This window comes from Pyxicephalus adspersus, chromosome Z (genome assembly GCF_032062135.1).
Source record: "Pyxicephalus adspersus chromosome Z, UCB_Pads_2.0, whole genome shotgun sequence".
Classification (NCBI taxonomy): Eukaryota; Metazoa; Chordata; class Amphibia; order Anura; family Pyxicephalidae; genus Pyxicephalus; species Pyxicephalus adspersus.
Genome location: NC_092871.1, coordinates 23963090 through 23988371, shown reverse-complemented (window position 1 = coordinate 23988371; position 25282 = coordinate 23963090). Strand labels below are relative to the sequence as shown.

Here is a 25282-nt window from a genome sequence, read left to right as displayed (position 1 = left end):
ATCCTGATGACGCTTGAGCTGTCATCAGGGTTTACCCTCCTTGTGCTCTTACTGAAAACAAAACCAAGGCAAGAGAGGCATAGCCTACACAGCAAACGTACACAACACCACCTCCCAAAACAGCATCAGGGAACGTTCCAATCAAATTCTACAATCTCTTTAATGCTCACCAACACTTATGTTGTTCAATGGATCACTAGATTGTACAACTGGGCTGTAATTCTTGCATGGCTGATTGGAATGTTCCAAAGCAACTATTCTAGACCATTCTAAAAGTTTAGTGTCACCCAAATAAAAACCAGCATGCAGGCTTTCTAATCTATCACACTAGTGCTTTTCATGGTGGCTACATGGCATGACATTATTCCAAATCCAGGCTAAAATAGCTATAACAAGCACATGTTATTTATATTATGGATACACTTAGGCAGCAACTCAATTATTAAAACAATTAACTGTCATTAGGTTGTACAGAAAATCAGTATCGTCTAAACATTCTATTTTTGTGTATTCTCCTGTATTGCTGCCAATATTCTACTACAATCATGGTCAGCCTATTCAAAATGAATATCTTCAAAACTTATTGCAAATATGAGCAATTGAAAGTGAGGAAATAACATATGAGCTGTAAATCATTTCAAAACGGTAAACATTTTCAGCGTTATAAGATATTATTTTTATACGCAAATCTTGACTTTTCCTATATAAGTCAAGCACGATTTGTCCAATCTGCCTCTCTGATGATCCTATGGGTTGCCCTACTCAATTTTCTCAGGAAAAGTCAAAATTTAAAAATAGCTTTTTGTCATAAGGTGCAGGCATGTCCAACAGATTTGTACACCCTGATAAGCTTACCTGTCAAACAGACCCCTAAAGTGGTGCAATGTATTCGCTCTCTTCTGTTTATGGTGCTTCCAACTTTTCTTGGTCTGATTCCAGGTTTTGAGTGTCCGGCCATCTTCACTGGTCAGAGAAGGATAACGCAACTTCTGTGCATGCGCACAGACTGAGCATACGCACAGAAGTTACTCCATCCCAGTGCAAAATCCTGTAGAGCCTGTATACTAAGCTATGAATATACTTCTTACTGTACTTTTACACAAAAAAGGCAGGCAGGTAGAACAATCTATGACAAAGAGACAAAGGTCTCTACTGTCATATAATTTTGTTTTTTTTAACATGGGCTGCCTAAATTCTGTTTAGTTCTTGCTCACTATTGGACCTCAAATGTATCTTCTGTGGACAATACAGAGAAAATTCTCCTCCTACTGAAATAGGAAAGATGATGTAGCTCAACCACTATACCATAGATATATTACAGAAAAAAATCCTGAATGAAAGGCAAGCTGCCCAACATCTGGCATGCCAAAGCAGTGTGTTGTGTATTATAGATGAAACTCCATGTTGAATATAATACGTGTAAAAGTGTGCCAAGTCTGTATGTTCTGTATACAACATTCTCCAACCGACTGTACATTCTGCTGGATGTGACATACTACAACCCATTCAGTGCACTGTGCAATATGTTACATAGTTCACCCAGCTTTTCTTATAACACTAATATATATATATATATATATGTATATATATATATATATATATATATGTATATATATATATATTTATAAATATATAAATTTGTTTTGATTTGACCCTTCGAACTGAATATGTGAGGCTAAAATAACTTTTCTAGTAAGATACTGGTTCCAGGGTTGGCATTCTGAATGAGACTTCATTACTATATAAGACCTGGAACTATTTATATTTATGAGTATAAAGGTAAATGACTAGATATAAATGACAACCCTGGAGCCTGCACGTTAGTAGAATTATCTTTATTCCAATCCCTAGGTCTCTATTCTTCCGGTTAAAGACACCCATACAAACATGAAAATAATAAAGATGTGTATTTGAACTTATTAGTTGAACCCATTGAAGCAACAATGCACTCAAACAGTAATTTTGTTTGTTCACATGAAGCGCCACTCCATTCTTCTATTGCCAAATAGCTGTGTTTTATTGGGTTGTAATAATTTCTGAATGGCATATGAGTCTTAGTTGTATGAGATGTAGCTGGTACATTATATTATTTAAAAAAAAACACCTAGCCCTGTCATTTCCCAAATAGTCTAAACCTGCTAGGAAACAATGGTGAGAAGATGTGAGAGCAGCAAGCCATGCTAATCTCTGCAGAGTAGCAGCAACAAGCATCTGACTCCCTCTACTGACTCTGCTCTGCTATTCTCCTGCTGCTGCACACAGGTAGATCCCACACACAGGAGTGAAATTTAATTAGCAATGAATGGAATTCCTGTCCTTACTTTCTGGGGACCAAAAAAAAAAGGAAACCTGCAAAAGATCAGATTTCTAACATAAAGCATACTTTAGAATAATGACTCCATTCACTATAATATAATAAATGTAGCTGTCCAATTTTTTGAAAGAGAACATAGATTGATCAATACCTTATCAATAAATCTTTACACATTGATGCCTATTCCCATTTCTTCATCTGATTATCCCAATGATATTTTGTACAGGAGATTTACATTGACTGTTACCGTAATTACACATTGCGGCGCAGCGCTACCGACGAGGCTGTTCAGCTCATCATCCTTGCCATGGCATGCAGAAGCAACCGCAGCATAACCCATCGTAGTCCTTGTTATAGCAGTGCCAAGGGATGAATGCAGCATGGCCAGATCGTAACGATTTACAAGCTCACTTTTTTTCCATCATACTCTGCAAAGATCACTTAGAAATACAATGAACTTAAATACAGAAAAACCCTACCTAAATTATTTCTTTGTTATAATATTTATAATATTATTTGTTATAATATTTGCCATGGAGAAAAAAGCTTATTTCTGCAAAGTGAGTTCAACTATGTGACCCCAAAATATGCCAGGGTAAAAATAAAAGTACATTGACTGTTTTAATCAATGCAACATGCATGTGTCTGTTTTCATTGAATTTCACATAATATATATATATATATATATATATATATATATATATATGTATCAAAAAGCACATTGATTTGATATATTTTAACATATGCAATGTATATAATATTTTCATTTTATTTACACACACACACACATATATATATATAATATCAAATAGCACATTCATAATATGCACATTATGTATTGTGGGCAGAAACAAGTGCGAATCAATAACAGAAGTTTATAGATTCATGAAATTGTGCAGAATATCAGATCTGACCACAGGTGGGAAAATGACATACAATAATAAAATAGCACTGAACAATATTGGATCTGAGCATACAAGAGAGTGGACACTGCTGAATTTTGGCACACAAGTAGTACTGGAGACACTTGGTTGGTAGATGGGGTGCCCTGCAGTATGCCCCCTTATGCAGTATCCAGATGTTAGATCACCTCTAAATTGAGGTGCAGTTAGCTAATTATCATCTCCACTGGTAAAGAAAAAGGAATACCCAGAATTTGCAAAAAATCAGGACTTACCTGCTCTGTAGACATCCAGAAAAGTAAGCAGCTTGCCCATTCATTCCACCTGCCCCTTGATCCTGGCACTGAATGGAGTCAGTTTATTTTGTGGTCTGTGTGAGTTGTCCAAAGCTTTGCCTTTCTTTCTGATACAGTGCTGAGTGTAATCCCTTCTGAGAACAGCCCAGTCTGTTATCCCTTATCCTGCACAGCACAACACAGCTCCACACAGCATCCTCTCTTCTTCACTTCAGCATCCTCAGTTCTATAGTGAATAGGAATAAACTAGAGAGAGAGAGAAGACAAGCTTTTCCTGCATAGAACTCTAGGAGACCAGAGCTTTCATAGTACCAGACCCAACTGCCACCTCCTGCCAAACAGCTGCTTGTTCTAGCAGTACATGGATCTCTGCAGAAATCTCACACCAAGTGCTGCCCAGCATACATTATACAGGCAGGTACACTTCACCCTTCCTTGACATAAATTCTACCATTTACAGAGCAGCAACAAAGGGAAGTGTGCCCAGCTGTTTTCTTTTTCTGCAATCAATTTTGATAAATATTAATGTCAGATTTTTGTTCTTCTGTATGTTTTCAGATATCACTAGCTGTGATCCTTAAGGCTATTCCAAGATACTGTTAGCTTGGGTGCATTCCAGAACTAACCTTGACAGTCAATTGAGTTAAAACCATTGTGCAGCTTATATAAATAATCTTACAGAACCTAACCCAACCCCAGACAATTGCAGGGTAATGCTTTCCAGAGAAATGAGACTACTGTCTGTGTTATATCAGGAAGCAGAGAGTAAACACTGAATTAAGGACTAGAAAGAGAAAAATGTTTTTTTTTTTTGTTTAATTGATGTTGGTTGCTTTATTCATTTTATTTTTTTTTATATCAAATTGTTTTCATAGTACCAGAGAATGCTGTGTTTTCCGTTAAAAAAAATCCAGCACCAGCCTCTGTCTTTTTTTGTAATGATTTTGATAGAAATTCCAGTCTTCCCTGTGGATCCTTCTCAAATTCTAATGCACCACTTCATTTTGTGCAAGTTTTTTGTACCAAGAAAGTGATGTTAAAATGTATGTAAAGTTTCATTCGTAAAGTTTTGTTTGTAAAGTCTCATACATTTTTTGTCTTTTAGGGTAGGTCAGGACCCCTTTTAGGTTTATTTGCTGGTTGTGTCCCCACTAGTGTGATTAGCTCTCTGTTTTGTCCCAATGACCATTGCCATTGAGGTGAAATTTTTGCTTTTAAAGTTGTCACATGAGAGCTGAGTTTAGGAGCTTTTCCTAGATCTTCATGCACAATATTGTGTCTTGTATTAAAGTAATGGCTACCAACAATGTCTACTCAATTGGTAGAATAAACTCCATGGGGTTCCCATTGTTTTGTGTGTGTATAGATCACTTGTTGAGATTTGTTGGTCTGCGCCAGCACAAAGCCAAGCACAAAGTCATTTTTCCACTGTCAATGGGACAGGTAGTAAGGTGGAATCAGCTAATGGTATCACCAACAGAAGATAATTTTGGTATGCTATATTCAAAGTAAAAAAATGACACATTGAAATGCATACATGAAGCATAACATATGCAATTACCATAGACTAATTCTAATTTTAGGGGAAAACAATGAACTAAGTATGTTTTGGTATGTAGTTGAATAGCAGAGTGCCCAAAGATAACCCATGAAAATATAATAACCTGGATGAGATTTGAAGATGGAACCAAAGAACTGCAAGTCTAGCCACTGAGAAACTGTACCACCCATTGACCAGCTGTTCTGCTTTTGACTTTGGAACAGTCCTCACATTCTGAATTTATATCCCCCAGGTTAGCCCTTTCCTTTTGTTTCGAACTGCCACTTTTAAATTGGCGGAGTGATCTTTTATACAGCGGCAACCAGTGATTTGATCACTGTACCATCACTGCCTAAAATTCGTGATCTAAATCACCGTTTACTCAGAGTAGCCAATCTTTACATTTTGAAAGTGGTATACATGCCTTATTTATTGAAATTATGGAAAAGTGGTGATTCGTGTGTCCCTGTCACAGAGGAGAATTCTTTATGATGATTGTATCAATTGCCCCTTTATAAATACAGCAGTAGTTGTAAAGCTGCCAAAACCAGTGGCGATTGGTAGTTAATTCATGAACTGTCAATCTATGTATATAAAATTGGATGTATGTATATATGTGTGTGTGTATGTATGTGCGATTGTATGTGTGTATGTTCCACCATCACTCGAAAACGCATGGAGACATTTCAACTAAACTTGCCATATATGACTGAGACTCATGTGAGTGCACCAGTCATCTTTGTACAGCGCTGTGCTATATGTCAGAGTTATATTTGGTGATCACTCGGAAACGCATAGAGACATTTAAACCAAACTTGCTAGACATATGACACCGCTGATCTTTGTACAGCGCTGTGGTATATGTCACAGGTATATAAATGTATAATAATAGTGTGTGACTGTGGGGGGACATTAGAGTGTCAGCTCCTCTGTACAGATAGTGATGGGTCTAGCTCAGTGTTTCATTGTACAGCACTATGGTATATGTCAGAGCTATATAAATTTATATATACAATTGGATGTATGTATGTGTGTATATTCGACCATCACTCAAAAACGCATAGCGACGTTTCAACCAAACTTGCTATACATATGACTGAGACTCATGTGAGTGCACCAGTCATCTTTGTACAGCACTGTGCTATATGTCAGAGCTATATTTGTATGTATTTGTGTATGTCATCACTAGGAAACACATCGAGACATTTAAACCAAAATTGCTAGACGTATGACATTGCTAGACATATGATATATCAGAGCACCGCTGATCTTTGTACAGCACTGTGGTATATGTCAGAGGTATATTTGCACGTATGTATGTGTGTATGTATTGCTCAGTGACAGTGTGCCATTTGATTATATTTTTACGTACTTTTTTTGAACTGTAATAATGCCTTCGAGAAAAGTAAGTCAATTGACCGAGTGCAGTCAAAGGCAAAAAAATGAAAACACTGTAGACACGAAAATCACTATAGTTTTTTTTATTCCTTTTCTTGTATGATAAAAGATTGCAATGAATAAATACCCGGGCAATGCCGGGTTATCAGCTAGTCAGTCAAAAAAGTGGTAATCATGCCAGCTGAGCATTTATAACATGGGGAACCCTTGAAATAACTTTCAGGTCTTCAGGGAACCCCTGCTATAATTACTATATCCACAGCTCCCAGTATAATATTGTGGTGGTCAGAGGGAAGAATGCCTCTTACATTGCTTACATCTCCTACAGATACCAAAAAACATCATTAAACCGACCTGAGAGGGCCAAATTGCTCATTGTTTAAGAAACCTCTTGCAATCCCTGGAGGAACCCTGGTTTAGAAACTTGTGGAGGTATTGATATGGCCAAGCACCTTCCGTTGCCCATTTTCTACTGTGAAGGTGTTGTTTTATAAGGTTTTGTGTGGATATAGATTCACTTCTGCACATTCGATGTACAATAATGTAAAATATGTAAAAGAACATTAAAAAAAAAAAACAAAGCAATCAGATATTACCTTGTCACATCAAACACATCACAATTTTTAAGGATCTGATCTTTACTTTTTAATGTCAGATCCATATAAGGTAATCAGATTTTTTAGGTGGCAGCCAGTGCTTTTATTTCCGTATCATAGAAATTCCATTCGCTTCTATTGCAGCAACATACATTACTTTTCACAGTGGTGATTGCTTTAAAAGTGGTGATCAAGGTCTTTAAAACGAACACAACTGAGTTGGTGATCTGTAAAGTAGCAGTTATGCCAATCTCCACTTTATAAATGTGTTTTTTTTAGAAATAGAAAGAACACAATATTGGGGGTACAGATTGCCCCTTGATTAAGTGACCATTTAGATTTATTTTTCTGCAGCTTGATAATATTATGTTATTATCAATAGTGTTATGTTATTGATATTATTATGTATGAATGATATGATATCCATTTGTAAATGTTAGTAACTTTTTGTTTTAAAGTAACTGTTAGGTATGTCCGGCTTCACTGGCCACTAACTAAAGTATTGATGTTCTTTAATCAGACTTGGCTGCCAGTCGGTGTTGATTTTTCTGTAAGTATCGATCCTCTGGTATAGTATTAAAAAAACATTTCTTTACAATAACACATTATTCAAATGTATTCTACCAAAATGAAATTCAGGGATTTCCATGTATGTCAATATGTCTACTTGTTTTGTTTTCTGAACCTTAGCCAAAAAAATTGTCCTTATGCATATTAAGTGCATATCTACAAAACAAAGAAGGATCAGAATTGTGCATAATATAATACATAGTACATAATACTAGTTGAAATGTTATGGGGGAGCTTGGAGAAGAATTGAGATTCATGTTGTATCATAAATTACCTAGAATGCTAGATCATTATAGGAGACAAGTCAAATGATTATTGTATGCCAATTTTGTTTTAATTTGCAATTGCCTAATAGATGCAAGGCTTTGTTCTACTGACACAGCACCTTTTTTATTTATTGCTTATATAACTCTTATATGTGCATGATTGTGTAATGTCAGAGTTTTTGTTCCCATATAAGCCCACCCTTCACCCCCGACATACCCCACCTTACCAACACTAATATTAATAACAACACGCTTGTGGGTGTGGTACAATTGGCCTCTCAGCCATTTTATTATTACTAAACTTGAATTTTAATAAACATTACTAACTCCATATTAAAATAAACTGTTAACACATAACCAATTATTAAACCCCCAAACCAACCATTACATTTACCTGTCCTTGAAGACATACTATTACCACCGATTATTAATCACCCAGGGACCTGCACTTTATATAGTGGCTCTCAGGCACAACCCCACCGCATCCAACTCCCCAAACTCCCCCGAAATACGACCCTAATTTATATATATATTTGTATTTTTACCAATTCCATTCCTTAGAAAAGGCATATCATAGATGGCTCTCCAAACCATTTAAACCCCTCCGACAGGTTCTCAGGATCTTCAGGGTCTTCGCAGAGGGCCGCCACATCTGACCCTTAGGCTGGCACCATCAACGCCTCTCACCTGCCACTCCATGTGCCATCTTCCTTCCGGCATACCTTGAATGACGCACTTCAACCCACGCCGCCCAAGGACAGCCTCCCCGTCACCAGAAGTGACAGCTCAGCATTTTGTTGTTGGAGCCTGCCACGCCTCCCGGAGCCAGCATGGAGGAGCCCATGGCCATCTTGTCCTGGCCCACCGCCTTCCACAATGCCACCTTGTTCCTCCTCGGCCCCTCACCGGTTCTTCCGCCTCCACTTCCAAACTTCCACTAAACATCTCCGCGATCCACACCTGGCACTGGACAGGCCACCAGCTGCGACCATCGAAAGGTTGGCACGCGCTGCAGCACTTCTCCCCCCCTGAACCTCAACCCCCGCACTTCTTGGGAGCGGGGTGAAGCTGACGCTGCTATTTCCCGATCCACTGATGACCGGGAAGGAAGCCTGGCCAACCCATGCCTGGGGCTCCTATCCCTGGGGCTCTGCTGAAGATGGGGATTCCTCCCAGATCCCCCTGCCATTCCTTCAGTAGTCATCTTACCAGGAGGACCTTGAGGGTTCCTTAAAGGGCTCCCAATACGGCGCCAAGACCTGGGAACCTCTGGGCTTAGATGCAGCAGAGGCCGAGACCTCCGAGGCTGTGCCATTACCGACATATCAGTGCCCACTGGCGAGGTCCTTGCATCATGGCTGCTAGTTGCCCCTCCAGCCAACCTAGGCCATTATCCACCTCAGCAGCCTTAAGCTGAGCCCACATGGCGTCAAGAGGTACCATGACAGGTAAGAACAATCTTCTCCTTTCTTTCAAAAATTGTGACCTTGACCTCCCACCCACTGACTTATATTTCACTTTCATCAGTGAAGCTGGGTGATCCAGCAAACCTAAACAGGATTTATTCAAAGCCATTTGCTATTTGCTGGCAAATGTTTTGACCAGACACCAGAACACCATGAACTTTTCCTTCTTCCTAAAATATAGATTTTTCTTTTCTCCCTCCTTACTGACCAGCATATATGGTGTGGCACATTACTCATTTATATTCCTTTTTTCTGCTTTAATTGAAACAGTGAACCTAAATGATGGTAGGCAGAACAGGAAAGAGGGAGTTCTGATGCTGACCAGTAGCTTAGATTAGAGAGGAAATTTCAGTGGCAGCCATTCTTAACCAAGGTTCCAAGAAACCCTAGGGTTTCCTCAGAGCTTGTCAGGGGTGTCTTTAACTCTGGCTGAATATCCTGCCATCGGTTAATACCTGCATATTTCGAGGTCCAACCCCACCTGAAATGGTCACAATGATGACCCCCGTGATGTTTTTATCTGTCTCTAAGGATTGAATGTGGGCCACTATGATAAGAGGGATATTATTCACACTGATCATCGATATAAAGAGCATTTTTCCATATATTTTTTTTTTTTAGCAGGGGTTTCCCAAGACATGAATATGATTTTAGGGTTCCTCTAGGGTAAAAAGGTTGTTCATGGTATGACGAGTTATACAGAAAAAGGGTACATGATGGTGATAATGTACAAATGTCCATTAATAATGTAATTTTTAAAACAGACTTTTTTGAGTAAAAAGTGAAAGTGAAGTAAATTATGTAAGCAATTTTTACAAATTACAATACATTTTTGGATAATAAACTTCCAAGGGGACAGTTTTATATCCTAATCCGAACAAACACTCAAACTTAAAGTGTACCTAAACTCCATAAACCCTATATATAAAGTAAAGATTGCTTGCTTGTGTTTTTTTTAAGTGCAACACCCTTTTTTTTTAAAGCACAGACCTACATAATGCATCCCGGGAGGCTCTTGGCTGCTCCTTCTGTTCATTTCCTGAGCATTTCGGTCATGTGCATAAGGAGCCCTTTCATTAATAGAAAAAATTGCAGATGTCACGCATGTGCAGTGAGATTGGCAAATTTTTTTTCAATCTACGTCACATGATCTTGCGCCTGCACAGTGTGAGATTATGTGACGCAGGAAGAAGAACCTAGAACAAGAGAGAAGAAGATGTCGGGTCTCTGCGCCAGGCCAAAGACAGATACAGGGATGACGCGGTACCCGATGGAAGAAACCTTCTGACGGATAGACTGATCTGCAGGACTGAAGTTAAGTGTGATTTTTTTGTTTTGGGTTTACTTCCTCTTTAACATTGTAAGGCAGGACAGAAAACTATTCAAATAATAATATCCTTTGTTACGAATTAGACTATATATATGACAGAGCCCCACAGCACAGTCAATATAGAATCACCTGGCATCCCTATGTGTGGTTACAGCTGGCATGGTAAACATTGACTTGGAGTCATTTGTTACTTTGTCAGCCATTTTGAAATTTGTCTGCCTAAACTTATGCATAAGTTCACAGGGCGTGCAGACAGTGGACATTCTAGTTGAACCCATAGTAGGATTAGAAGTGGTAATATTAAGTATTCATTCTTGGCAGATCAGATTTATTCTAAGAAGAAATGTACATTTTGTAATGTTTGAAATTTATAATAATAGCTATCTACTGCCTAAAGAATATGTATATGTTAAATTAAGAATCCCTAATTCCCACCATCACTGACCTAAATCAAACTGTCCTCTACTTTCACAATCACTTAGTGAGATCCTGTCACCCAGTTCATGGAATTTTTGTCCATCCTGGCGCTGTTATCTGGGCATGAGCAGTACAGCCATATTCCCTTCTATGGGGCTCTCTTTATTCTCATCTACCTTTTTTTGGGAAAAAGCCCATACACATTATCAGGGCTGTACTTAGTAAACTGGTACAGAATAGTAGTATTGAGTGTAATAAAATGTCATAGCCAAGGCTTCAATTTTGGTATATACTGAGTTGCGGGGAGGTAAGTTTAGGTCAGTGTATGAGTGAAAAGATTAGAGCTACTTCATGTAAAGTATACTTGTGTTGTAAGAAGTAGACATAGAAGAATTTATATGATGAAATATATAAAAAGCTCAAAGAACAACATAAAAGTTTTACATTATTAAATTATATACCAGTACAGGCCTCTTTTTTCAGCAATATATTATTACCATAATGATATAGAAAGCCTTCACAGACTTAGTATTTTTTTTTCAATTCTTTTAATAATCCAACTAGATCCTTGTCCAGGTATGCAGCCTTGGTGGCCTAGAAGCAGTGAATTTGTAGCCCCTTTTACTGTACCATACTAGATCACATGCTTTGTAACAATAGCATAATCCAGTTTAATAATGATGTATCCATTGCCCACTGATATGAACACATAAAAATACCCTTGCTGAATGTCACAATCCCAACTCATGAAATCCAGGGTGAGTTGCAGCAGCTGAAAATCTGTAATTGAACAGTCCATCCAAATTCTTGCACTGTGGCTTCAGTAGTGTTGGAGTTACAGTTTTGCTTAACATTGAGATTTGCTAAACATTGCTTTTTGCATGACTTCCACTTTATATATATATATATATATATATATATATATATATATATATATATATATATATATTATATATAAAGCAGGTTTTCCCAAGAATTGTGGGCCTAGCAAGGGTTGCTAACACTGGAGGTAACCCATTATTGGGCAGGCTTAAAGCAGAATTAGGTTTAAAAAAATTGTGAGCAGGCAGACTCTTTAATGCATGTCTCCTCTGCCTTCTTTAGAATGCACAATAAAATGTGCATGCGTATTCTAACTTAACCTCCCTAGCGGTACATTGTTTTTCATGAAAATTTATTTTACAGTATAATATAATAGTATAAGAATATTAAAGTTTAAAACACAAAATCATGTAAAAGCAATAAACTGAATAAATGAAAAAATCTATATATTTAAATTTTTTTTTTTTTTAATTTTAAATATATACTTAAATAAATGTTTTTGAAAACACTCTACTGCTTTTACCCATATAAATCCAATGTATTGCATTAAATACAGTTATTTTGTATTGAATGCAATACAAATGGATTTTGAATTTCCCGCCCCGCCCAGCTGGCATTGTACACACGTACCGACATCAGCGGGAACTCCCCGGTGACTCATCAGGTGCAGAAGCTGGCCGGAGGAAGAAGAAAGAGGACAGAGAATGCGGCAACGGACGATCCGGCGGTGGATCATGTAAGGCTGTAATTACTATCACTTGCCATAGGTTTACCTACCTCGAGTGTGACTTGGGGTTACCGCTTTCAGCAACTTTTTTCTACCCAGAGTCACACTTGGGGTTACCGCTAGGGAGGTTAAATTGATGCCAGAGTGACTGAACTCCCATGGGCAGGTGTTACATCATTCTGTCAAGTGTAATGCTTAGCCTCCATATGGGAGACATGTTCCACGGCTCTGGCCGATGTGCACCCCCAGCAGAGTCCTTCTCCTGAAGTATCAGTCAGAGCAACGAAGCACCAAAGAATTTTTTGCAAAATATGAGTGGGTATGATTGCCCATTCCTGAAAAAAGTGAGGGCACAACGTTTCCACCCATGCCTGCCCCACTACACCCCTGGGAGTGACTGAAGACACAGGGGGATGCAGGGGACACAAGAAGACGCTAGAGGCACCAGTGACACAGGGATAACTGAAGACACAGAGGAATGCAAGGACACAGAAAGAACTGGGGGCACAGGGGTCACCAAAGACACTGAGGAAGGCAGGAGACACAGGGAGACATTGGACAACAGGAACAGACAGACAGGAACTGCACATGGGAACAGCATACTGGACAACAAGGGGTTAGAACAGGAGCTGGACTGGGAAGCAATCGGGTCTCAATCAGGTAATAGCTGAATAGGAAATCCTTCAGCAAAATTGGAGGGCTCAGAAGTAGTCTGGGAACACATTGCTCAAACACCGAGTGCTGTGTCTGAGCCAGCTACATAGCCTGAGATTATCAATTGGGCTGTCTTCTGATTGGCGGGCTGGATGGGCAATGCTGATTAAACTTGAGAGAGCGCACCCGGGGTCAAAACTGTGTGCAGGAGAGAGGAGCCAGCGCTTTGGCGAGAAGGAGGTAAGTGTGACATCAAGATAGAAGAAGATCCCAAACCCAGAAGATGAACACGTTAAGATGTACACATCAAAGAAGATTTATAGGAATCTCATTTATTGTAAATTAATATTTTGTCTCCTTACCTCGACCATAGTGTTCTGGTAAATACTAGTCATATATTAAATACTGCACACTTGTGTGCATCCTGTAATACATGTTTATTTGTTCTTTATTGGTAAATTAAAGATGATCTACATAACAAATCTTTTTTTTAATTAAACTTCTAAAAAGAGTTCAAACAATTGACAGCAAACCATTATTGTTTGACTTTGATTGGAAAAATGGAAAACATGATTCATTAATACATCAGCATTTTGTCTCTGCTCTCCAGTGATGATTATATGTACACCCAAAGACAGAAGACAGATGCAGAGCAGTAGAGTTTTATTCTTTAATATGTTTCTCCTTTAGCAGATTGTGCTGGTCATTCCAATTATGTGACTGATGTAAACACACTACAAGACAAACTCTCATCCAAGACTAAATGCTTTAGACAATACATTGATGTGATTAATAATTGATTTGAATTATTTGACTCACATGTAATTAATACAGGCAGGGGAACCTGCTGTCTTATCTATGCTGGGCTAGAATACTAATAAACTGGGATTGTGTTTAAAGAAGCACTAGCATATCTAATTTACATCAATAAAGCAAACCTGTCAACTACTTTAAACTGGTAAAACAAAGACCAAAAGTAGGCGAAGGAAATATACAATATATGGACACAAAAGCCTGTTTTGGGTGCTTCTCTGATTTTAGTTTTACTTTGCCAATAAGCTTTTAAAATTTTGGATTAAAACTTGACCCTTTCATCATCCCCAGTTCAATGTCAGTACTGTTGCTGGTCATTCTGGCACCATGAATTCAATGATGTTTGGGTTCAGAGTTTTGATATGAATTCTCACTTGGAGTGGGAACGACAAACTGCTATAATGATATTATTTTGGTTAAAAAATCAATTCTGTATGCACCTCTGATTTTGGTTTTACTTTGTCCCTGAGCACTTGACAAAATGGGCCTAGGCTTGACCCAACCCTCATTCCCTGTTGCTCTTTTGGCACAAAAGTATGGTGAGTTTACAACACATAGACACATGGATGGAACTTGACTCAAAGGTTTGGTAAGCTTGAAAACAACATAAAAAATGTTATATGAAGCCACGTCGCAGTGCCTGGTCTCATCCAAGATTTACAATGCACATAGTTCTCTAACTCCGACACAGGCTGCAAGACAAAACACAAGTTTAGAGTATAAGTAAAGCACAAATGTTATATTTTATTTAGAAAAAGAATAGCAATGAAAAAAAAAAGAAAAAATAATGTCAAGTGAGTACAGCATTACATATTTTGTTCTAACCTTGTAAATAAAAGTCAATAATACAGTAACCAATGCTGTCTATGCCCTGGCTAGGTTCACTCTCTCTATTTAGCCTGGTTTATACGGATGTTAATGATGTTAATTTAAAAAGCATACTACATTTGTAGGCATTAAACCAGATATAGAAGAGGAAGAAGAAAAATGACCTTAAAAGGCCCACAAATGCCCAAAAATCTTTTAAGGCATTTTTGTTGGCATTTATGAGTATTTGTGGGATTTTATGTGTGATCATTTTCAAGCATTAAAAGTTTTTATGGGTGTATGTTAGCTTTTGGTAAAAGAGTCTATGTAAAGAAAACCTCCACCCTTGTGAGCTTTGTCACGATGTTCGAAATTGATTGAATTGAATTGAAATTAGGGGAAAACAATGGAACAGTTCTTCTGGTGACAGCTGTGTAAGAGTTTTGGCTATACATGTGGTTAAGTCAGAAGGGCTTTCTATGAACACCATACACCATGTGTGATCTTAGGCATTCACTATAAAAAATTTTTTGCTGGTGGACTGCCATTGTATCATGAAGGTGGAGTGATTTTATGTTGAGTTTCATTGTTACTTGGTATTTTTCCTGCTTACATTTTAAGTGCATTTCTGGTTTCATTTCTCCAATTAATGTTTTGATTACATATAAATTTATAGAACCAAGTACCCTTTGCTTTAAGCAACTGAAACAAGCTTGGAAGACTGCAGTTTTCTGTATTTTTGGCTACCAGAACGTCAAATGCCGCAATGACAGATTTCACCAGCAGGTGATAATGTCTGTAACGGCAAAAATCAATACAAAAATGCAGAAAAGATCCCCACACAGTAAATCAAATGTTCTTGGAAACTCTTTTAAACAGTGACTCAGGCCTACATATTCAAATATTCATGACTCACTGCAAAAATACTGAGTTTAAAGTATTTGCATTTTTAGCAAAAGTAGTTCCTGTGTATTACATACAAATAGAGGATTTGAAAGATTACATCGGGTATAGATTGATATGGTTTTATATTCTTTATTTTAATGCTATACCAAGTCTACTAAGCAACAGATTTGCCAACTTAGCTAAAGTGAAAGGACAGAGATAACAGAATATGTCATGCTTTAAACATTAGCTTCATGATTTTATATATGCTTGGTAGCATTTCAAATATAGTCCTGAGATACACACTTTGAGCGGCCAGGTAGCAAATGCCAAGAGACAGATAATCTCAACTGCTTCTGACAAGACACTGAATAACAAAGGGGGAACAACTGATGCAATCAGTAACATGATACACCAATCACTTATAATGTATTGCAAATCAGCAAGCCTCCAGTGTCCTCAACACTTTGCTGAATTTGGCACATAGCACTGGCTGACTTCTTGTAATTACAAAGGTTTTCACAGTAGCAATACAGAACAAAACAATATAGAACTTTGTTTTTGTTTGTTGGCACTATCCATTTACTTTTCTTAACCTTTCCTGTAGTTACGTAGCATAAAAGAGCACCTGTCCCAAAGAAAACAACATACCACCAGGAAGTTGAAGAAAGGTTATGAAATATGTTTTATTTGCAAGTCTTAAAATTGAAGATCCTATCCTTTATTAAATACTGGGAACGCAGGAAGGAGTTTTGACTTTGCTAGTTGCATGAGGTATTGATGGAGTTGTGAGTCTTTTCTATGTTTCATTGTTAACCTTTTTCATTATGCAGCTGCATGTGATTGAGTATATAAAGTGAACAGGAATTTAGTTGTCTCCTGATTAGATAATTGAAGTTAATATCCACTTGAATTGATGCGTCAAGATTCTCAACATCTTTAATAAGTGCTTATTCACACTAGTGTTGGTGTTCGAACTTGGGTTCTCCTTATATTGGACCCGAATATGGCTGTTCGAATTCGGATAGACCCGACCCGAAAAACACGGGATTCGACTTTGCAAATTCGTGTGTAAAAAAGTGTGTTAAAAAAGAGGCTTTAATGGTAAAGTAATTTATTGAATGTGTGTGATGTGTGTAACTAACTTTTGTTTTTTTACAGGTTATCCCACAATGACAGGATGATTCCCACGGCTGCACAGCCGTGCGAATCCTCCTGTCAGTGTTGGATCCCCAGGCACTGGAGGCTAAATGGGGAGAAGTCTCCCCATTCATCACCTCTAGTGCTCTGTGATTGGCTGGGGAAAGGTAAACCCTGATGACAGCTTAAGCGTCATAGGGATTTTCCTTTCCCCAGCCAATCACAGAGCAATGGAGGTGAATGAATGGGGAGACTTGTCCCTATTTAGCCTCTAGTGCCCGGGACCCCGTAGGACTCCTGTGTTTTTGGATAGATGATCTCTATCCAAGAACGCAAAGTATAGTTACGCTAGGGCTGCAAGAGCAATCAGGGGAGTGGAGCTGTCAACTGCACTGAGCAGTTCTACACCGTTCCGAAAAATAACCCGAATTTCCCCCATTGACTTTAATAGTGTTCGAATTCGACGTCCGATCACCTGAACAATATCCCCCTATTCGATCGAAGGGCTGTTAAATCGAATACTGAGATATTTGACCAACACTAATCCACACTAAGGCTGCATACACACGCGTAATAATTGTCGTTGGAAAGGATCTTTCACAATCCTATCCAACAATTAACGACTGCACGATACATGAATAAGTGATGTATATACAGCATTGTTCTGCTCTATGAAGAGGAGAGGGGGAGAAAAACAGAGCGGCACCCTTCTGTGCTCCCTTCCCCTTCACTTCCATTAAGATTGTTCTTCGTCCATGTACACATGCCAGATTCTCCCCCCATATCGGACCTAAGCCGCTTATTGGCCGTAATCCATTGGACGTGTGTATGTAGCCTAAGGTTTCATGCCTTTACTCTAAATAGCCACAGTGGCAGGGGTTCAGAGCAGTTGGTCAGGACCCTCAATTCATATTTGACAACTTTAAGGATCTCTTTAAAGGGGCAGATGTTATTTTAGCCTCAGCTGTATTGGTGGCTGTTGCTGAGATGTGGCACCAGCTCCTTTGTTTTTGGGCCTATCCCTGGCACACACCTATCCTCTACTTGCTTAATAGTTTCCTGACCTCCTGTCCAGTTACTGTACACCTTGCCCCAATCTCCTGTCTGGTTATTGATGCCGCACTGTATGTGGAGCACTTGATGACCACTCTTCACTCTCCAGCTATCTCCTCGCTGAAGCCTAGCTTTGCTAATCCGCCCTTTGGGGTTTTGCCTGGGTGCCACTTCCTGGGGATACATAGCAGCAAGGAGCCTGATAGTCAACAGAATTACCTGCCCACTACACCTTGTGGGGTGAGTTGGTGAAGACCAGGTGCCATATAGACTTCACTCCCCATGTTATCCTGCATTACTAGCTAGTAGGGGGATATTATCAGCAGCGATCACACCATGCGGATTATTTTATATTGCAGTTATGCAGTTACAGGCTGGAACAAGTTTAACATATAAGTAGAATATCAAAAACTGATAAAGAAAATTTCAATTTTTTTCAGGTAAAACAGAACACATTTAGGTAATGTTCAGGTTTCAGGACCATTCTAGCCCTGTTTGCTCTATGTGGAGTAACTATTAGTATGAAAGTTCAGGAACAATTAGGTGTGGAATTGTTAGGTGTTATATACAGCTGTGATTTAGTACAATCTGAATATACACAACCCAACTTCTTTACAACAGCTAAAGATACTAATATTTATAACACCCATCCATGTAAATCTCCTTGAATCTATGAAATGTCTTTCTAACAGTTAGACACAGAATGAAAGACTCTATCCATCTCTTCTCAGGTGTGGCTATAAGCTTTATAGACATAAATAAGATTGCCAAGTTGTGAACATCAGGGGAATAACCAGATGTAGACACTGCCTGGTGCAGTTAAGAGCCCAGAAGAATAAAGCTGGTCTACATTTGAGGTTTGTGTCTAGGTATAAGGTAAATAACTGTAAACGTCTATGCAATTCTGACAAATCAGTGGGAATGTGATGTGCCTGGAATGCTCATCCACTGACCTACGGTAACTCCACATTTTGTTCACTCTGGCACTCCCTTATATTATGTGTGTTTTTCCTATGTTTGGGTTAGTAGGTGTGAACAAGATACCTTTTCTCACTCAGCCTAAAAGTTGACTATGGTATTACATTACTATCCTATGTATTCTTTGTGTTATTGGAGTTGCAAATTTTTTTAGTGACCCATGTTGTACCACCATAGAACTCAATTTCATGCTCTTTTATTGATGGTACATTTGGTTCATTGAAGACTTGTGTATTGTAGTTGTTGTTGGTGGCTCATTTTTCAAATATTTTCTATATACACGCAACCCCTGAAAAAAAAAGAATAACTAGTCTTACAGGGTGTCCATTCAGATGTTTTACTTTGTTTCAAAATAGCAAATCTCCAATATGACACATTCTGGGATTGTAAATCATACCTTCATAAAAATTAAATTGCATTGCATTAATTGCATATGTTTTGATCAAAGCATATAGGGGAACAATATAGAATCACTCAACAATAAGGAAAATATTATAGAATCACCTGGTAATTTAGAAAAGTGAAGCAACCAAGGAAGACGTCAAAGTGCCAGAACCGAAAATTACCATGGGTTGTGTATGTGGGCAGGGACATTTCTATTTCTGTGGTTTGTATATTTTTGATATACCATATAATATGCCCTTCTTGCTCAATAGTACTGGCATACGAACAGAACTTATTCTTTAGATATAAACCAGTATAGTATATAAAACATTTCTAAGCCACTATAAAGCTTGATGAAGGGGGTAGTGATCCCCCAAACTGTGCTGGCTGATTTCTGTGACTCTATGGCCATGAAGATCTAAATCGCACTTTTTTAAATTGATGTGGTCCTTTCTTTCATTGATTACATACCTTACATGTTTGTACAGAGATTGTTTGCTTCTTTTAATCATGTCGATGGTTTCCTACCTTTGTTGCTGTTGTACTTGTGTTTTTGGTCCCACGTAGGGATTTTTAATCAATACAGAAAGGAGCAATTACAAACAAACTCTTCCTCATTAACTACATGCTCATCAAACACAAAATATTATTCTGTGCTTTGCTAACAGCTAAAAATATTGATCGAAAATATGATAAATTATACATAGTTGTGAATGATGGATCTGTATTAAGATTAGTTTTCTGATTTACTCAAATATTTTTTAAATGATCAAAAATAATTAACAAAATTGTACATTTTATCATAGATAAGAGGGGTTTGGGGTAAATCTATAGTTTTTAGAAAAAAAGATGTACAAGAAAACATGACATAATACAACATGTCATTATTTGTTTAAAAAAGACTAAGGCTAGACACACACGTGCAATAATTATCATTTGAAAACGAATGATCAACTAATATTCCTTAATATTTTTAACAATCATACTGTGCACAATTCTGTACATGCTGTGACGATACGATCGTTCAAATATAATCCACTAATAATGTGCAAACTAGATACGATCGTTTGAATGATGCAGGAAGTGACATGTAAAGGAGAAAGTGTATCACAGAAGAATTCACATTCACTGAACAACCGTACATACAATAGATAGCGAACGATCATCGCCCAATCAGATCTGTTGGGACGGTTGTTCGTTTCCAGCGAGATTCCTTGTTTGTCGGTGTCGTTGACAAGTCTTTGTCCACTTTTTTTGTTAACAATTATCGAACAATCTTTCGTGGATTGTTAGTTTCCAACGACAATTATTGCACGTGTATACGCAGCCTAAGTCAATATTTTGAAGCCATGTGAGAAAAATATTTTCACCTGTTCCTACTTCCATTTAGTATAGCAAATAGCAGCCAGGATCTGTGACCACATCTAAAAAAGAAGAGGTTTGGGCAGTTTGCTGGCCTTCAAGTATACGTTAACACAATGCCAAGGAGGAAAGACATTTTTTGCTGCTTATCAATCTGTGAAGTGTTATAAGGTCATTTCCAAACAATTTGAAGTCCACAATTCTACAGTGATAAAGGTTATTGAACACATCTGCCAATCTTCCCAGGAGTAGATGTCCCAGCAAACTCAACCCAAGGTCAGACTGTGCAATGCTCGGACAAATTGCAAGAAAAACAAAAGCTACAAAGATCTTAGACTCTACAAGTCCCAGTTAGCATGGTAAAGGTTATGAAAGTACAATTAGAAAACGACTCAACAAGTTTGGCTTGTTTGGAAGGTTGCAAGGAGAAAACCTCTTCTCTCAAAAAAGAACATGATAGCGGGGTAAAGTTGTATTTGAATAAACCACAAGGTTCTGAAACTATTTCATTTGTAGAAACAAGGCCAAAATAGAGATGCTTGGCCAAAAACCAAAAACAAAATATATATATGTATATATATATATATATATATATATATATATCAGCTGTGTAAAGGGGAAATTATTGGGGCTTATTTTGCAGCCACAGGACTGCCCAGTACATTTGCACGTGTCTTACGAATTAAAATTAAAAGTACATTCTCATGAATCAAGTACATTCTCAAACCTCTAATATATTTTTTTATGTTTTAAGTACATTCTACTATCTCCATTTACATAGAGACGTAGTGGATCTTTCTACTGAACTACCAGATGTGCTGCATAGATGTTTGCCTAATCTCAAAGTCAGCCTTTCTTGATGCCCAGTGTTGGGATGGTTTCTGAATTCCTCCCCTCTTATTAAAGCCGTACCTTGCATTTCCAGCTTGCCAGATTACTGTTTGATACCAGTACCTTGTTGTTGAAGCTGCTGCATCGCATCCTATTGTACAATTTTGCGTGTACCGACCTTTGGCTGCTGAACTACTAACCACTCTTCATTGCTTTTTGCATCAAATATTTCTGGTTACCAACTTGACCCTTAGCTACGCTCTGCTTCACTCCTGTTCTGTTACAACTACCTGTATATCGAACCAAGCTTGTTTACTACTGCTGGATTGCTTGTTGCTGCAGCTAATAGACTCCAAGCCTGTTCCCATCTTATGAATACACTGGCCAACTAGAAATGCAAGGCATGGTTTAAATAGGAAGTCAGGGGGAGGAGCAGGAAGTTCGAAGTTCATTCCAAAACTGGGTATCAAGAAAGGTTGACTGTGAGGTCAGATGAGGAAGTATTCAGCACTTTAGGTATCTCAGTAGGAAGAGACACTGCCAGCCATAGAAGCAGATCTTTGAACAATTGTCAATTGTCCACATTGGAAAAATTCCCCTCCATTTATGTTCTGCTAGCAGCTCAAAATTTTGGATTTTTACCTGCTTTCTATCCCAGCTATCAAGGAAAATATGCAGTAATAATATTGAGTTTTAAACCCCCATTACTCTATCCCAAAAATGGCTATTGATATTTTTTGTACAAAATGCTACAGAACATCTATTCTAAAACCAAACCATGGTGACTATTGTTTTTTTAAGTAGTTTCTACCTATTGTAAGTAGTTTCTACCTGTGGCAGCCCCATGGAGAATGAATTGGGGCAGTACTGAACAGCTGTCAAACCTTCAGACACTTTAGAAACAATCATTGTGGTGTAATGGAAGGCTGGTAAATACATTAAAACAGAAAAACACCTCGTGGGAACCATTCAATATTTATGATCAGATATCAATACAACAAGCAGCATTTTAATTTGTAGATCAGTAGGAATGTTCTTGCTATAGGCTTTGTAAATAGGGAGACCTTTCATGTTAATATACAGTGTGACCATCTAAATCTAAGATTTCCATTTTTATAGGAATCTGCTTTAATCAAGACAAAAGTGCAATGCAATATCGTGATTGGATGTTCTGAAGATGCCACAGGATGCAAGTGACCGTCTTTGTTCATGACACCCAAGTATATATTGCCATTTTTATTATGCTTATGAAGTAATGTATCGTTTGATTTCCTGGGATTTACCTACACATTATCTACTGCATTAAATTTATTGGTTTCTTGTTGTGGCATTCATTTGCATTCCATTGTCATCTCTATGCAGTGGCTGAAACAAATCTTTCCTGCAACTATTGGGATGCTAATATTTCAGTGTGCGCTGTTTAATACATTGCAGGAATTCCTGGCTGAAATACAACATGAAGCAGTGTTATTCCAGGTTCAGCATGATAGTATTTTAAAGATGAACAAATCTAGACAAATATCAATGATAGAAATGATTTGTTTTCCTATTCATAAAGTTTCCACTAAATATGTATCCCAGGCAATGTACACATGCTAGATGATTGTCGCCCAAGACAAATGATTGTAATGGTCTCAGACGCCAATCTGGTGTGTGTGGAGCACTACTACTACATTGTTTATTGATCTGTCTTGGTTAGTCAATGAACAACTGCTTGGGGATGACCAGTTTCCATATTGATGAAGAGGCAATTGGAATTGACCACTGTGCACTCTTAGGCTAGGTACACGCGTGCAATCATTGTCATTGTAAAGGATCTTTCACAATCCTTTCCAACGACTAATGACTGCACGATGCATGAACGAGTGTTGTACATACAGCACCGTTCTGTTCTATGGAGAGGGGAGGGGGAGAACGACAGAGCGGCACCCCGCTGCTCTCTACCCCCTTCACTTCCATTAGGATCATTCGTCGTCCATCGTTCATGGATCTTCCAGGACGGTCGTTCGAACGATAGATAATGGGAGCTGTATGCGTGCAAGATTCTCGTCCGATATCGTCCCTGAGCGGATTATCGGACGAGAACAACTGCACGTTTGTACCTAGTCTTCTGGAGGAGAGCGCAGCATGGTGGTATAATTCGCAGAATTATAGTTCCACCTAATCCTTTTTAGGGCTGTGTAACTAAATGCATGGTATGCAGTGTGTGCTGCAATATATATTGTATTGCTCACTGCCATAACAGTGCATTACGGTTGCCATTACAAACGAATGGCACCACAATGCAATGCAGTGTAGTATTATTTGCAATGTATACTTTTGCTGCCCATTACAAAATGCATGGCAGTATATGGGCCCTAAAAGTCCAGATACCTTTCCAATATCTCGTATGCAGATTTTAGTGAGGCTACATTTACATAAACCACAGAAAAGGATTACTTACAGTGTATATTTATTTATTTTGTGTTATTACACTTTGCCCAAAAAAGATTGTCCTGGAAAGTTAATTTAAAGTAGAATGGGGATGGAAGAGTCACATTATGGTGAGAGTTAGCAAAACCTTGAGACATTTCTAACATTCTATATGGGCAAAAGGTGTTAAATATTAAATATTGGTCAAATATATTCACAAAATAGTTTAGAAAAAGATTGGATTTGAAGACTGGGCAGCCTTAAAAATAAGTGATAGTGACAGAATTACTATGTCCATGAAATTATAAGATATGCATTTCGACTCATTGTTATGGGTAATATTAGAAGCTCTTTTACAAAATTTTTATATTTATTTGTTATTCGTGTGTATCACAAGTACTTTTTAATTGTGGGAAATACTGTTTTAAGCTTGGGATTTGGCTTTAAAATTATTCTATCAAGAGATTATTCTATCAATCTTATTTATCAAGATAAAAGTATGGATCCGGGCACTGCTGACTCCATTGAGAATGATGTTTCCTGGCATTCATGCTAATGCATTGGCTGTTCTGTTGTCCGACTTGGAACTAGATGATTAAATTCTGACTCCTTTTCAGATTGACCCCCATTGAAATCAGACCCAGTCAGACAACCAGCAATTTTTAAAGATGGCCAGAAATGGCACCCTCAATACTTTTCTCATGACAAAGTCACTTTAAGTACCATCTATCCATGTTATACATTCTGGTTGCGTAAATTTACTCCCCTTTATAGTCAAATAGTTATCTAGCTGATCTTTCTGCATAGCCACCATAAAATGGTTTTATGTGGAACGTATAGATTTTTTTTTTCTAATTGTATCTGGAATGTAAATTAAAGTGTAATGAGAGAAACTGAATTGTGACTAAATTAAATGCCTCAGCAATAAAATACATTCCTGCTTCCATTAAGGATGATCATTTTCAATGCAGATAAAACACCTGATAACTAATTTACAAGTGCATTTTTTATGTGAATTCTTGTACAACACAGATGTTTCATTTAAGAAGTATTCTGAATATTTTTTTTTATTAAATCCTAAATCTTAAAAATGTGTAGAATTTTAGAAATTTGGAAAAAAAAAGTTTCACTTATGAACAAACAAAGAATAACAATGGTAATCATTTCTTTGTGTTCAGATAATGAGCAGTTCAATTAAACATTCCCTGGTGGAGAATCTTCCAGGCCCATGTGTTTTAATTGCAACAACTGATTTTCTACCAGGGTAAGTATCACATTCACTGTGTTATAAATAGACCCTCTAAAGTATTAAAATGGTG

At 37.9% G+C, this 25282-nt stretch overlaps 1 protein-coding gene across 1 annotated transcript in view; it reads right to left on the bottom strand.

Annotated features, from left to right (window-relative positions):
* Positions 1–3868, bottom strand: part of HTR2C (5-hydroxytryptamine receptor 2C) — a 305993-nt gene extending 302125 nt beyond the window's left edge. The window contains exon 1 of the mRNA XM_072430653.1: positions 3492–3868. The gene's annotated coding sequence lies outside the window, so the exon portion shown is untranslated. The remainder of the gene's footprint in view (positions 1–3491) is intronic.
* Positions 3869–25282: the final 21414 nt, after the last annotated feature.